The 15,466-nt window shown below is 35.1% G+C and overlaps 1 long non-coding RNA gene across 1 annotated transcript in view; it reads right to left on the reverse strand.

Annotated features, from left to right (window-relative positions):
- LOC139044766 (uncharacterized) overlaps nt 1-14,520 on the reverse strand; it is a 31,043-nt gene extending 16,523 nt beyond the window's left edge. Inside the window, exons 1-2 of the long non-coding RNA XR_011501863.1 lie at nt 14,389-14,520; nt 9,759-9,877 (exon numbers count right to left, since the gene is read on the reverse strand). This is a non-coding gene — a long non-coding RNA (uncharacterized lncRNA). The remainder of the gene's footprint in view (nt 1-9,758; nt 9,878-14,388) is intronic.
- Nucleotides 14,521-15,466: the final 946 nt, after the last annotated feature.

The raw sequence follows: 15,466 nt of genomic DNA on the forward strand, positions 1-15,466 counted from the left end.
CATATATCTGACAAAGGCTTAATATCCTTAATATATAAAGAACTCTCGCAACTCAATCACAAAACATCAAACATCCCAATCAAAAAATGGGCTGGAGACATGAACAGACATTTCTCCAAAGAAGATATACTGATGGCCAATAGGCACATGAAAAGATGCTCATCATCGCTGATCATCAGGGAAATGCAAATCAAAACTACACTAAGATATCACCTTACACCCGTTAGAATGACAAAAATATCTAAAACTAATAGCAACAAATGTTGGAGAGGTTGCGGAGAAAAAGGAACCCTCATACACTGCTGGTGGGAATGCAAACTGGTGCAGCCACTATGGAAAACAGTATGGAGATTCCTCAAAAAACTAAAAATAGAGCTACCATACGATCCAGCCATCCCACTACTGGGTATTTATCCAAAAAGCCTGAAGTCAGCAATCCCAAAAGTCCTGTGCACCCCAATGTTTATTGCAGCACTGTTTACCATAGCCAAGAAGTGGAAGCAATCTAAGTGCCCATCAACAGACGAATGGATAAAGAAGATGTGGTACATATATACAATGGAATACTACTCAGCTGCAAAACAGAACAAAATCATTCCATTTGCAATAACATGGATGGATCTTGAGAGAATTATGTTAAGTGAAATAAGCCAGTTAGAGAAGGACAATCTCTGTATGACTCCACTCATATGAGGAATTTAAAACTATGGACCAAGAACAGTTTAGTGGATACCAGGGGAAAGGTGGGGTGGGGGGTGGGCACAAAGGGTGAAGTGGTGCACCTACAACATGACTGACAAACATTAATGTACAATTGAAATTTCACAAGATTGTAACCTATCAATAACTCAATAAAAAAAATAGCATTTGCTTTGAATAAATATTTAAAGTTATTATATTTGTGACTTATAGAAGAATTAATACTGAGATTGTTTTAGTATTCAACGAATTTATATTCTAGAGTTAAAATAAACCTCACCTATTGCATTATATTAGTTTCCTATTGTTGCTACAACAATGATTACAAATTTACTGGCTTAACATAACACAGATGTATTCTCTTACAGTTCTGGAGGTCAGAAGGTTAAAATTCGTCTTCCAGGGCTGCCATCAAGGCGTTAGCAGGGCTGGTTCCTGCTGGAAGCTCTAGGGGAGACTGTTCCCTACTTTTCCAGCTTCCTTGGCTCCTAGCCTTCTTTCATCTTCATCAGCAATGTCATCCTTCCGACCTCTGCTTCCACATTTTCTTTCACTTTCTTGTCTCCCTCTTTTTCTTAGAAGGACCTTTGTGATCACATTGAGCCCATTCAGATAATCGAGAATAACCTCTCCATCTCAAAATGCTTAACTTAAAAACATCTGCAAAGTGCATTTAGCCATATAAGGTAACATTTTCCCAAATTCCAGGGACCGGGGCATAGAGCCATTATTCTGCCTACCAAAAACAGAAAAGTAAATTTTATTTTAATTTTTACCAGCACATCATAGTTTTTAAACAAAGGCTTAGCCCTTTTAATTATACTATTAAACACATTGCCATATTTAAAATTAATTTCCACCTTACCTTGATTGACTATATATTTTTTTCACAAATAGTTCTATTTCCTTCTGATCATTTCAGCTAATAGTGAAAATTATCATCCAATTGATAGCACAGCTAATAGCTATTTTGAGCTGATATATATGACTTTGAAAATGTTCTTAACTGTGTGCACCAGTTTCATTGTGTTTCTGTAATAGTGTATCATTTTTTGTGAATCATTATCTTTCTTGAGAGAGTAAGTCCTAATAGTTCAGGTGGGACTTTCCTCATCATTTGCAGCCAAATCACACACGTAGCCTTCACTTTAGATACCCCCTTCTTGTCATGTGAGCCACGTTTCTAATGGCATAAAAGAAGAAGTCAAGTGTTCTTGTTAATTATTAAAACCTCACGGAAAGTTCAAGTTGGTTTAGTAAGGTGGTGATTCTTATAAACTTTACCAAAAAATCAAGTGTAAGATCTGGAGATGTTTTTCCCAATTCAAATGTATAATGAACATTTTCCCACTAAGACAGTAAACAATAAAATATAAAAGAAAACAGTTTATTATTTCAGATGGATGGAAAAGAAAGTGAGACAGTTTATGACTAAGCACAGTCTTTGTAGGCCAGCCACTGAAAAGGTAGCGTGAATTTCACTGCTGTCCTTGTAAGAAATGGAAGGCCCTCCTCTCCTACTCCCTTGACTCTAGTTCAGGCGTTATACATGGAAGAGTACACAAAGGACAGGCTATAAATTAGGATGCTTTACTGCTCTTCGAGATCCACTGATTGGAAGACAGCAGAAGACACTGTATATAAATATCATTGCCTCTATTGGAGAGGAGAAAGACTGGATAAGAAGCAGTCATTCTACTTATTGGTTATGCAAAGAATATTTGGTGTTATTTAGATTTCTACAATTCACATTGCTGAGACCAAATTTGGGCCTGTGGCCAAAAAAAAGAAAAAACTTTCAGAATAAAATCAAGAATCTACACAGATCCTTCCCAAAACTACACTGTCCTACCACCCAAACTATCATCTTTGGAGTGGGATAAAACTACTCCTAACTTAACATTAGCAGTTCATATGAAAAAAAGTTACTTTTTTGGTTGGCAACAAGTTCAAAATCGACTTCCCTGAGATGAGACCAAATTTTTAAGAACGTGTGCTTTATTCATTAACAGAAATATGTTACCCAGAACAACTGATACGTTATGGATAAGATACAATACAAAATGATAATCAAACAAAGTGATAATACTCTGTATTGGTCATGCCCTCTCTGGAGTATTATTATACTTAGTACCGGACATCTTTCTCAAACCAGAGAGTATAAAGAAGAGGATGAAGCCTTTAGTGCAAGCTTTGAAGGTTCCAGAGCTCTTAATCCTTAAAAAGAAGTAATGGAGTTTCAACGTGGCCCCTGGGGGGGGTATGTCTTTGTTCAAAAAACCATTTGAACAATTAACAGTTATCCGCATGAGCTACCTTGTAAGAAAACATAATAACTATATTAAATTACTACAGCTCTTGAGGTTCCAATGTATTTTAACACCTAATGTTTTCTTTAACCTCTAAGACTTCCCTAGAAGAGAGACAAAGCAGTAATTGTTCCCATATTATAGGTAAGGAACCAAGCTAATAGGGATTAAGTAATTTGTGCAAGATCACGCAGCAAGTGGGAGACTCAGGTCTCAAATATTGATATTCATATTCTAAGTCTTTGTTCTGTGCATTAGATGACAGTAGTCTCTAGTGAGGGCGATATTTATTATTGTGTGAACTAAATGATATAATATATGTAAAAGCACATAGCAAAATATGAGACAGTATAGTGGAGAAAAGCAGACGCTAGACACAGATGACCTCAATTTACATCCCTGCCCTAACAGTGACGAGTTATTTCATCATCTGTGAAAAGATGTTAACACCATCACCTATCTTTCAGGGTGTTTGGAGGAGTAAATGAGTTACTATGCTGTAAAGTACTTTGCTGTAAGAGCTCTATCAGTGTTAGTGAATATAAAAATCTATTATTGTCTGGCACACAGAAGGCACTCAATAAATGTTAGCTGCATTAGCTGTCTGATATGAGAAGTGTTAATTCAGATGATGAATTAATATGTTTGTCATATTTTAGAAGATATTCTAGAAATGCAGGGAGTGGGAGAACGGTGGAAAATTTGAATAAGCAACCTCCTGAGTTCCTTTGTAAAATCCCGTGAATCCCTGATTTGTGGAGAATCATATGGAAATTCTCTCCCAAACCAAAGATGTTCTTTCTCCATTCCATATATATCTAATCTGTGCCTAACATGCAATTAATTGAGCGGCTAAATTTGCAAGCTACCATAGGCCTCAGTAGATAAGAAAAACAGTCATAGCTGTAATTATACATGATTTCCTGTTGTAGCAATTTCAATACCTACCTATTTACAGGATTTTTTTAAAAACAAATCTTATTTACCACTGTATGAATAATGTGACCTCATTGCAAAGATTTTCCTAAAATATTCAGTTTTGTATTTAATATCATTTCCAAGTTTGCATTATACACTGGTGAAAATCAAATCCCTACATTTTCTCTGGTGTTCATAGGGAATAAAATTCACAGGAAAATAACTAAGTTTATATATTTCACGAATACAATCTGGACCAAGATGAATTAGATGCCTTTTTTCCTTCAGGCACTGGAGCAAAAGCAGACTGTAATTTAGTCATAGTACATCTCCGGAGGAAATTACAATTTGTAAATATGTCATGATCTGAGAAAAGGTGGATCCACTAGACATATTTTACAACAATAATACTGTCTCATGTGTGCATAAATTTATGAACTGGATACTCTGTGTTCTCTGCTGGATTCATGGTCTTGTCTATGTTACAAATTCACTGCTTTCAATATGAACTAGAGAGTGATTACCCCCGGCCCAGGGAGCATAACCATCTATTATGAACTGGCTCCAATAACACATTATCATGTTGGTGCCTTGAATGGTAAGTAAGAAATTTTTCAAATTGTTTTATTGTTTTGTCACAAAAAGGAAATTAATATCTAAGCTAATGAAGAAGAAAAAGATGCCTATAAATTATTGACAGTGGAAGATCCTTGTATAAATCTACAAATCTATATTATGTATTAAGCAGAATGTTTTCCATTTCTAAAATGTTGTTTTGGTGGGGTTTGTTCTTATGACTATTCAGAACAATGTAGTTTTCCTCTTCTCCTTTTGTGATGTTTTTTCTTTTTTTCTCACCATTATTCTTCTCAATTTTCTACTGCTTATAACTTTGTTGACTTCTCACACGTTATCTCTTTTATAACAAATGTACTGAGGTCTAATTTACATACAATAAACTGCACACATTTAAATATTAAACTTTGACAAATGTGACAGCTATACATTATTTTAAAATCACCATCAAATTCAAGATACAGAAATTTCCCCTCAAAGTTTTTTTGTTCCCTTTGCTGTGTATCTCTCATGCCACCCATCTCCAGACAACTACTGATCTACTTTGTAACTCTAGATCAATCTGAATTTTCTAGAATTTTATGTAAAGTTTATGCACTATAAACTCTTCTTACCTGGTATCTTTCACTCGGCACGAATTTAAGGTCCACACGTGTTGTTGTATATAGCAGTAGTTGATTCCATTTTATTGCTGAATAGTATTTCATGGTATGGATTTAGCACAACGTCTTTATATATTCACCAGCTGATGAGCATTTGGATGTTGCCAGTTTGGGCAATTGTAAATAAAGCTGCTGCGAACATTTGGATACAAATCTTTGTGTAGACACATAATTTCATTTCTTTTGAGCAAATGCCTTGGAGTAGAATGGATGAGTCATATGAGAAGTATATGTTTAATTTTGTTATAAACTGTCAAACGGCTCTCAAACTACTTGTGCTGTGTACAACCCCATCAACAATGTATGAGAACTTCAGATTTCTACATCCTTGCCACCTCTGGGCATTATCAATCTTTTTAATTTTCACCATTCTAATGAGTATGTATCTAATTGTGGTTTATTTTGAGTTTCCATGATAATTAATGACTTGAGCACCTTGGCCACTCATAAATCTTCTTTTATGAAGTGTTTTCTCAAATCTTTTGCTTATTTTTCAATTAAGTTTATTATATTCTTATTGAATTATAAATGTTCTCTACATATTATGGATTAGAGTTCTTTGCCTAATATGTGTGAATATTTGTTTCCAGTCTGACTTGCCTTTTTATTTTTTGATGGTATCTTTCCAAGAGAAAAATGTTTTAATTTTGATAAAGTCCAGTTTATTAATTTTTTATCTTTCACAAATTGTTTTTGTGGTCTAGCTAAGAAATTTTTGCCTATCGCAATGTCACATAGGTATTCTCTCCTGTTTTCTTCTAGAAGTTTTGCAGTCTTATCTTTTATTTTTTACATTTAGACATGTGATCCATTTTGTGTTAATTTTTTCTTTTTTTTTTTCTTTTGAGAAAGATTAGCCCTGAGCTAACATCTGCTGCCAATCCTCTTCTTTTTTGCTGAGGAAGACTGGCCCTGAGCTAACATCCATGCCCATGTTCCTCTATTTTCTATGTGGCACGCCTGCCACAGCATGGCTTGACAAGCGGTATGTAGGTCTGAGCCGGGATCCAAACCAGCAAACCCCATGCTGCTGAAGTAGAGAGTGCAAACTTATCCACTGTGCCACTGGGCCAGCCCCTTGAATTAATTATTTTATGGTGGTGTGAAGTAAGGTTGCTGTTCTTTATTTCCATAAGGATATCCCATTGTTCCAGCACAATTTGTCAAATGTCTTTCTCACTGAATAGCCTTGCTGCCATTGTTGCAAATCAATTGACTATATATGTAGTATTGGCATAAGTAATTTGGGACTTTCTTTTCTGATGTATAAATATATATATATATTTCTAAATATTTAGAATAGAATAGACTATTTAGAAATATATATATTTCATATATACATATATATATATATTCTTTTGCCAATACCGACAAAATCCAGCAAGCAATAACATAAAGTTCACAATGTCCAACAACAATAAAAAATTACCAGGCATACAAAGAAACAAGAAAATATGATCCACAACCAGGAGAAAACCCAATCAACCTAATCAATAGAAACTGCCAGAAATACATAGATAACTCAATTTGAAGACAGGGATGTTGAATATCCAATATAAATATGCTCCTTATGATCAAGAAAGTAGATGCAAACATAAGCATGATGAAATGATAAATGAGAGATTTTTTTTAAAGGCCTCAAACAGTACTTCTAGAGATAGAAATACAATCTAATAAGTGAAAAATGCATGGGATGGGAGTAGCAGCAGATTAGACAATGCAGAAGAAAATATCTTTGAATTTGAAAATATGATAATCAAAAATATCCACATTGAAGCACAGAAATAAAAACAAATATATTTTTTAAATGAACACAGCATGTGGGAAACTAAGTTACTGGTCTAATAACTACTAGATTAATTTTACCAGAGTCTCAGAGGGAGGACAGGGAGGAACAAAAAAAAGACTTTAAGGCAATAGCTGAAAATTTTCCAAATTTGATGAAAAATATAAACCCACAAATTCAATAAGCTCAACAAACACCAACCAGAATAACAATAAAAAATGCCAATGCATGTCATAATGAAATTGCCAAAAACAAAGAAAAATGGACACATTAAGCACAAAAGAATAAAGATAAATGCAGCAGCCCTACAGCCAGAAACCATACAAGCCTGAAGACAATGGGGAGACATCTTTAAAGCAACAAAAGAAAAAGACCTGTCAGCCTAGAACTTCTTACCAAGTGAAAATATCTTTCAACAATGAAGGCAAAAAAAAGAATTTTTCAGATAAACAAAAATTCCTAGGTTTCATCTCTATGAGAACTGAAATACAAGAAATGTTAAAGGAAGTTTCTTGAGCAGGAGGAAAACAAAACCAGATGAAAATTTAGAGCTACACATAAAAATGAGAGGACTAGAAATGATAAACATGTTGGTAAATATAAAACAAAGTTTTTCTTGTTTTAATGTCTTTAAAGATAACTGACTGTCAGGCTGTATTAGTAGTTGGCAGGAGTCTTAGTTCCTTGCCAGCTGGATCTCTGAGAGGTCGCTTGAGCGTCCTCACAACATGGCAGCTGGCTTTCCTCAGAGCAAGCCATCCAAGAGAGAATGAGGAGGAAGCTGTAGTGTCGGTCATGGCATCGTCCAAAAGTCAGACACACCTTCACTTTTAGCGTTCTAGTCATTGGGTGTGAGTCACCAAGTTCACACTCCAAGTGCAGAGAATCTTTTGAAGTGAGGAGTGTCAAAAAATTTGTGGACATATTTAAAAACTTACATGTTGACTTAATGCTGTCCCTGGTTACTATAGTATATGTCCTTTCAATGAGGAGAAAACCAAATATGATAATAAGCTTTGATGATGATTAAGTGGTCATCTTAGTGTCCAGGTAAGTAAGCTAGAAGGGGTGAATTGGTATTGAATTCTCATTTATTGGATTATTGCCTAAGAAGATTCTACCTCTGTCCTGCGACAGGAAGGGTAGGTCCAGATAAATGAGGTCTGGGGCAGTTGCCCAGAGAAAATAAATTATCAACGAAAAATAATACCTTTTAAAACATATACCAAAAGGGATAGGGACAGTGGTAAGTGAACCTTGGTGTTGGAAAATTACAAAAATCTTTACTTCCTTCAAAATGTTACCTACAAGTAGTGCGGAATTTTTGTCTGACCATTTCAAAACTCTCTAATAAATTATATTGAACCAACTCCCTATCCCCCGACTCTCCATTAATCACGCCTCAGCTTTATACTAAAATATTCCTACAATTATTTTGCTGCACAAAAGAAATTTGATTGATTACCTAATATCTTAAGTCCAAAGTACCTTTTTGGTTTATTATTATTTATAATCATATAAATTACAATTTGCAATGAAAGATTTATTTCCCCTTTAAAATTGTGTGTGAGTATGTATGTTATACAGCATTTGTGAGTGTATAAACAGATATATATACCCACACAGATATTCTGTTAGTGAATAATTTTATGACATATTCTATATTTCATGCTAAGGCGTGTTTTCAAGTCTATATGACAATCAATCTTTTGAGAATTCATTATAAGAAGAGAAAGCTAGGAAGCCAATTTAATAATTACCTTCAATAGAAAACAATAAAAGTATTATTCACTTCCTGGTGCTCAATAGGAAGAGCAAAAGGTAGTTTTAATTCAAACAATGGGCATTAAATAACAAGAAAAATAATATGTATGCTATGTTTTCTAGAATGAGAACATTTCAAAAGATCAATTGGCAATATTAGCATCAAATGTTCTTACTTAATTTTCTAACCAGAAACTGAGAAGTGGTCACAAACGCTGTTAATGAGTGACATAAAATTTAATTAGACTGGCTTTACAGTATATAATAAGACAATAAGAAATGACAGTGACAATAAGAAATGCTTATGAGTCCATTGTACCTTATTTGATTAGGTCACATGCAAAATGTGACCAAAATCAATCAATGATGATGAAATATAAAGTGTTCAACACATCTAAAAAATGTTCAAAATATTGATGTGACAAAATATTTTGACATCTGGCAAATAATCAATTCAATTTTTCAATGTTTGCTCAAATGTGTAAGTCTCACGCTGGCAAAGCTCAGGCCACAAATTCATCAACATTATCTGTCAAAAGCACACAATTGCACAACACTTTGGCAGTAGGCTGATTGTGAAAATGTAACGTTAGATTTTGTGGACATGGCCTGGTGCTGGAATGTCCCATTCCTCTGAACTTCATGGCAAATTCAAAACAAGTATTTAAAATAAGCGAGGTTGTGAATTGGAATTATTTGCCAATTTTCATCACTCTGTTTCACATACACTAATTATTCTTTAAAGGTCTGTACTGTGGGACATGTTCTGGAATTCTAAGCCACATAAGTTAGCAGGCTTATCTTGGCCCTATTGTAAATTTGGCATTTAGAAAATGTAATGAGGTGACGGGATTTAAAGTAGAGAAAAAGAAAATGACCCTTTTCTTCTGAGTTTGAAGAAGGTAAATCATGCAGAAGAGAACTGGATGCAATCACAGTGAGAGCTGACTGATAGTCATACCACACGCTAATATTTCAGGTTTCTCTGCTGTCTTTTCTCAGTGCAAATAGTCTGCACTCTTGGCCTCATGTCGAGCAACACACCTGGTAGTAGAAAGAAGACCTTGAAGCAGATGATCTGCTACATTGCTCATAGCACTTGCTCTGTGGGGAAGCTGTGCTCATTTTGAACTCTGCTGTGGATGAGGAGACAAACCAATAACCTGCGGTAAGTCGAAACACACACGAAATTAACCTTGATAGGCCCTTAATGGAGAAACCAATCAAAAGACAACATATTAGCCAGTACACTAACTCTGACTGATTCACCATGCTTTTCTCTAACAAGGCGTTTATGGTTCTTGTTAAAGGAATTGGCTTGTTTTCTTTCCTTGAAATTCGTGTGATTATAAAGCTTGTCTCTTTTTAAAGATATTTTATATCTTTTTTTCCAAACGTCACTTTGATAGTTTTCTATGAGCTCTTATAGAATAATTATGTCTCTTCCTAGTTCTTCATAATTATTTAACCTTTGCTTATTATTATAATCATTATTAATAATAATCATATTATTTATTAACTCATATAATAGCCCTCTGATATTGCTGTTGTTATTATTATTATTATTATTTTCTTAACAAATGGTCAGTATCAAACAATCATCCCAATATATCCTAAAATAACTATCCTATTCTTTAACAGGCCAATGAAAGGAGAATCAATTAGAATATGAACTATAATTTTTAGTAAGGTAATAAAGGAATGGCAGTGATGCTATTTTTCTGTGTTTTTGAGTGATACAGTAATTGAATTTTTAAATGATTAATATATATTAAAACTAAAATTTAACAAACACATACATTGCAATCATCATGTACCAGGTATAATTATAAGGGCAATAAAAAAATTAATTTATTTAATCCCATAAGGATCCTTTGAGATAAATTGTACTATTATCACACTTTTAGAGTTCATGTACTTGGTACAGTGTGCCAAGGTAACATTGCCCATAAGTAGTGGAGTTGGGATTTGCACCCATGTAGTCTGGTTCCAGAGTCAGCACTCTTAACCACTATGCTGTGTCATCAAAAATAAGGGAAGGGGAAAGGGAGATTGTGAAAGGGTGGCTATGGCAGTATAATTTTTTATTCACATAAATATAGAGCAACTAGGGGCCAGCTCCCTGGCCAAGTGGTTAAGTTCATGCGCTCCGCTGCGGCAGCCCAGGGTTCGGATCCTGGGAGCGGACATGGCACCGCTCGTCAGGCCACGTTGAGGTAGTGTCCCACATCCCACAACTAGAAGGACCTGCAACTAAGATATACAACTATGTACCAGCGGGGTTTGGAAAATAAAGCAGAAAGAAAAGAAGGGAAGAGGATTGGCAGCAGTTGTTAGCCCAGGTGCCAATATTAAAAAAAAAAAAGAGAGAGCAACTAGATAGTAAAACACACCAAACAGCTAGATAGTATATCCAAAAACTCATAAGCAACATTTACAGCAAATCAAGGTGGCAAGGTACTCTATAAACATCAAATTATAATTGGTCAAGGACCAGCCACCAATAACCACAAAATCCACACTATATCAGCATCTATGCATGAGGATCAGAGGAAAGCAACAAGGTGACTGACAGAAGGAAGAAAAGAAGAACCTAAAAATGTGCAACACGCTGAAACAACTGTCATGCAGTTTGAAAGCAGCCGCTGAAACTGATCATGTTTTTGCCAAATCCAATATGAGATGAATTGAGGGGTCCACAGGAAGATAATCTGAAAAGGCTGGAGGAGTATAGCCCCTGGGAAATCTTAAAAGTGACCAGTGAGGCCTCCCAGGCTGCGAAGTTGCCTGGAGTGGAGTCAAAATTGAGCAGGACAATTACAACAGAGAGGAAGGAAAGAGAAGTGTCGGAGAAAAGTAAAGAGGGAAACAAAACCAGGAAATCTTAGAAAACAAGCTTCTATAGTTTTGTTGTTAGATGAAAATAGGAGAAAAAGAAATTGAGAGAAGATTAGGGAAACTTCCAGAACCAGACCTCTACTAAAAGTTCAGAAAAAAATAATTTCACATCAAAAAAGGAAACAAAATGTATTGAGGTAAAATTCCATATAAAGCTCTTACACGAAAGCATGTCAAAAAAATACGGTATAGATAAACTACACCATCATAGCTCAAAACAAGCTAAAGTTTATTAAAAATTACTTGCAACATGAAAAAACAACATTAAAAACAATATGACAGAAAAACTTAAGCGTATTTGAGAGAACTCAGGAAAAAAATAGAAGTGAAAGAATCCATCCTTTCATAAACAAAGAATGAATTAGAGAAACACAAGCAAAAATAAACACAACAGGTAACATCTTAGGAAAAATAGAAGGTAAAAAAATGAAAAATTTTAAAAACTAGAAGTAAATGAAAGAAGAGGTTAAAAAAAATAGAAGGTGACAAATATTGAAGATAGGCAAAGGAAGCCCAAGAAAGAAGGTCCAGCAAACATTAATAGTAGCCCAAAGGAAGGAGGAAGAGTAAGAGAAAAAGAAAAAGAAATACTAAAAATTTCAATTCAGGAAAACTTCCTTATATAAAGAGATGTTAAAATTGCATATTCAAAAATCATACCACATACATTAGAGTACAGCCTCAAAATTATCAGTGACAAGAAATACTGGGCTTTGAAGAAAAAAGAAAAAGAAAATGCTTTTTAACATTAGTCACAAAAAAGAAATTGGCCTTTACAGGGAAAAAGTTAGTTCATCAACAGTCTTTTTGACAGCAATATTTTAACCCAAAAGAAAATAGAGTAACGTATTTAAGATACGCAAGGAAAAAGAAATGAGGGGTTTATACCCAGTAAAACTGATTTCAACTATGAAAGTCCAAACTACGAGGCTGACCCTGTGGCATAGTGGTTAAAGTTCCGTGCACTCTGCTTTGGCAGCCCAGCTTCTCAGGTTCGGATCCCAGGCACAGACCTACTCCCCTTGTCAGCCATGCTGTAGAGTCACTCCACATACAAAAAATAGAGGAAGATTGGCACAGATGTTAGCTCAGGGCTAATCTCCCTCAAGCAAAAAAAAAAAAAGATAAGAGGAAGATTGGCAACTGATGTTAGCTCAGGGTGAATCTTCCTCACACACACATAAAAAAGTCCAAACTATTATCACATGTAACAACTCAGGATATATTGTTCCCATAAGCTCTTCCTGAGGAATTTACTAGAGAACGAACTTCAGACTACTAAAATGGCTATAAAATGTCACTGTAAGAACTGGTGGCCAGCATTAAATCTATAGATATTTGAAGGTCTAAGTAAGACTAAAGGTTAAAATGAAGATAGTATTGAACACCTATGTGCTCGCATATTGTTAAATCGTGGAATAAATAAGGAGGGTTTTTATGAAAAAATACTTTTAACTATTCTCATTAATTATATTAGAGGTAGTACTATTTATTAGTATTGTTATTCTCAGATTATTGTATTCTAATGTATTAAGCAAATGAGTAATTATGAGTTATTCTATCTCTATCACTGCTTGTGATATTGAGAATAAAGATTTTTACAGTGGAAGAAAGGAAATATAGGTGTAATACAGAAGAGTTAAATTTAAAAAACCTATAGACCTGCATTTGAATTAGAAATACCTATATGAACTCATGCTATGGGATACTCATTTCTACTGTATTTTGCTGACTACTTGTTACAAGTGCAATCTGCTTGCTATGAGCATTCCTAATTCCTAGATTGCAGTCTTAAATTATCATTTATCACTCAAAGAAACTCGGACTTCCTGGAGAAATGGCTGATTCCAGGCCTCGAGCAAGAAGTATACAAAATGAGAGTGAAATGTCTCCATATCAGACAGCAAGGAAGTCTTTGAAGACCAGGGCGGTCCTGTCAAAAAATGATCTAAGAGCAACCTGAAGCAGCGCTTACTGGCCGAAGATGGAAGAGTCACTTATTCACAATAGATTTAGAAACTATTTGGTTAAAACTGAAGGGTGATAGGGAACCAATTAATTATCTTGCAAATGGGTACATAAAAGGGCAGACTAAAACATTCATCATACCTTTCCAGTTTGAATTTTCTGTTGGGTAACCAAACAGTGTCTCTTTAGAGAAGTATTAAATTAATAAATTAAATAGAAATGATAGAATTGGAGTATGACTTCTTCTGCAACCCGGAATGAGTTAGTGGATCTGTGCATTACAGATCACCACTGATAACATTACAGAAAAGAGACAAGCAGACACTGGTCTTACTGACTCCAAAATCCAGATCATGACTCAATCTACAGATCAAACACCCAGCGTTCTTCAACAGACTATGAAAGACCTAAAAGACAGCAAAGTTTTAGTTTCTAAATTCTGTTATTGAGGGATTATCACTTGAATATAACATTATAAAGAAGTGCAAGAATGTGGTCACTAAATAGGATAGTGATCCCATTTCAGGGCAGGAAGGAGATTAGAACTGGCATAAGGATCATGGAGAGGACGGTGGGGCGCTGGAAAAGTTCTATTTATTGATTTGAGTGGCAGTTACAAAGGTATCCACCTTAAAATATCTCATTGGGCTATACATTTGTTTCATGTGTGTTTCTGTATCTGCATTTCATTTCCTAGTAATAAGATAAAAGTACTAATAACCACTAACTTTCCTTTTATGAAACATTCATTTAGGCACCAGCATATATCAAATCTTCTAAGTGTATACTTTTAAGTCAAAATATATACTTCTTATCTTATATCTCTGTTTGAGACACCAGAATCCATGCAATCTTCCAAGGCCAGTATCAGAAAGTCGTTGCAGATGTCATGCTTCTCTCACGTTAGATCCAATTTGGTCATTCTACTGTGACTTTTCCACATATCCCCTTTCTTGTCAAGCCAGTCATCACTGCCTTCTTTCAAAGCTCTAATTCTTCTCTCCTGTATAATAGAAATTACCTGCTGTATGATCACTCTGACTACATTCAGGCTGTCTTATTTTTCATCCTCCGTAATATTACTGAAGCGATATTTCAAAAATTGACATTTAAGATAAGATCATTCATTATTAGGATGTCAAATGTAATTTAAGGAAATTAGACGTAGGAGTGAGTTTTGCTTTCTCAGAGAACTTAAATGAAGAATACGTTTTTATAAACTTTCAATTAGCACTATTTTAAAGCAAGTTTGAGTCAATCATTAGATGAAGTAATAGGACTAAATTAAATTAATAAAGCAATTAGAGAAGGTTCTAATCTTTCAAGGAAAATGGAATGATATTCTTTGAATCATAGATACTCATCACAATTGAAGTTTATCATAGAATTTGTCACCTTACAAGCTGACTACTTAATTAGGCTACAGGCACTGTAATCATTGGGATCATCCAAAAGATTAATCTTCAGGTCTAGCCGGTCAGAACTCCATAGCAGCTTGCAAGACTCTTCTTATTTTCCAAGATGGCAAGGAGAGTCACAGGTAAGACTCCTGTCTTATAAGCCATAGACATTGCAGTTTCAATCTGGAAAATGCCTTTAGAGCCTAACACTCCCATTTCAAAAGTATAGACATTTAGGCAGAGAGAAAGTCCTGGTAGTAGAGGTGGAAGATAAGAGAAGAAACCAGGTCACTCGACTTCCGATCCACTGCTCTTTCCCCTTGAATATCAATAAAATAGAAGAGCTCAGAGACAAGACTAGAGCAACCCAGGGCGTCCAAGAGAGAAAACAAACCTACCTTTGCCCACAGAGGCCTCCCTGACGCATGTTACATGGGACGTGTGAGAAAGAGCAGAGGGGATCCCCGGGCTGGGTTCAAGCCCAGC

The sequence above is a fragment of the Equus asinus genome, chromosome 3 (genome assembly GCF_041296235.1).
Source record: "Equus asinus isolate D_3611 breed Donkey chromosome 3, EquAss-T2T_v2, whole genome shotgun sequence".
Lineage (NCBI taxonomy): Eukaryota > Metazoa > Chordata > Mammalia > Perissodactyla > Equidae > Equus > Equus asinus.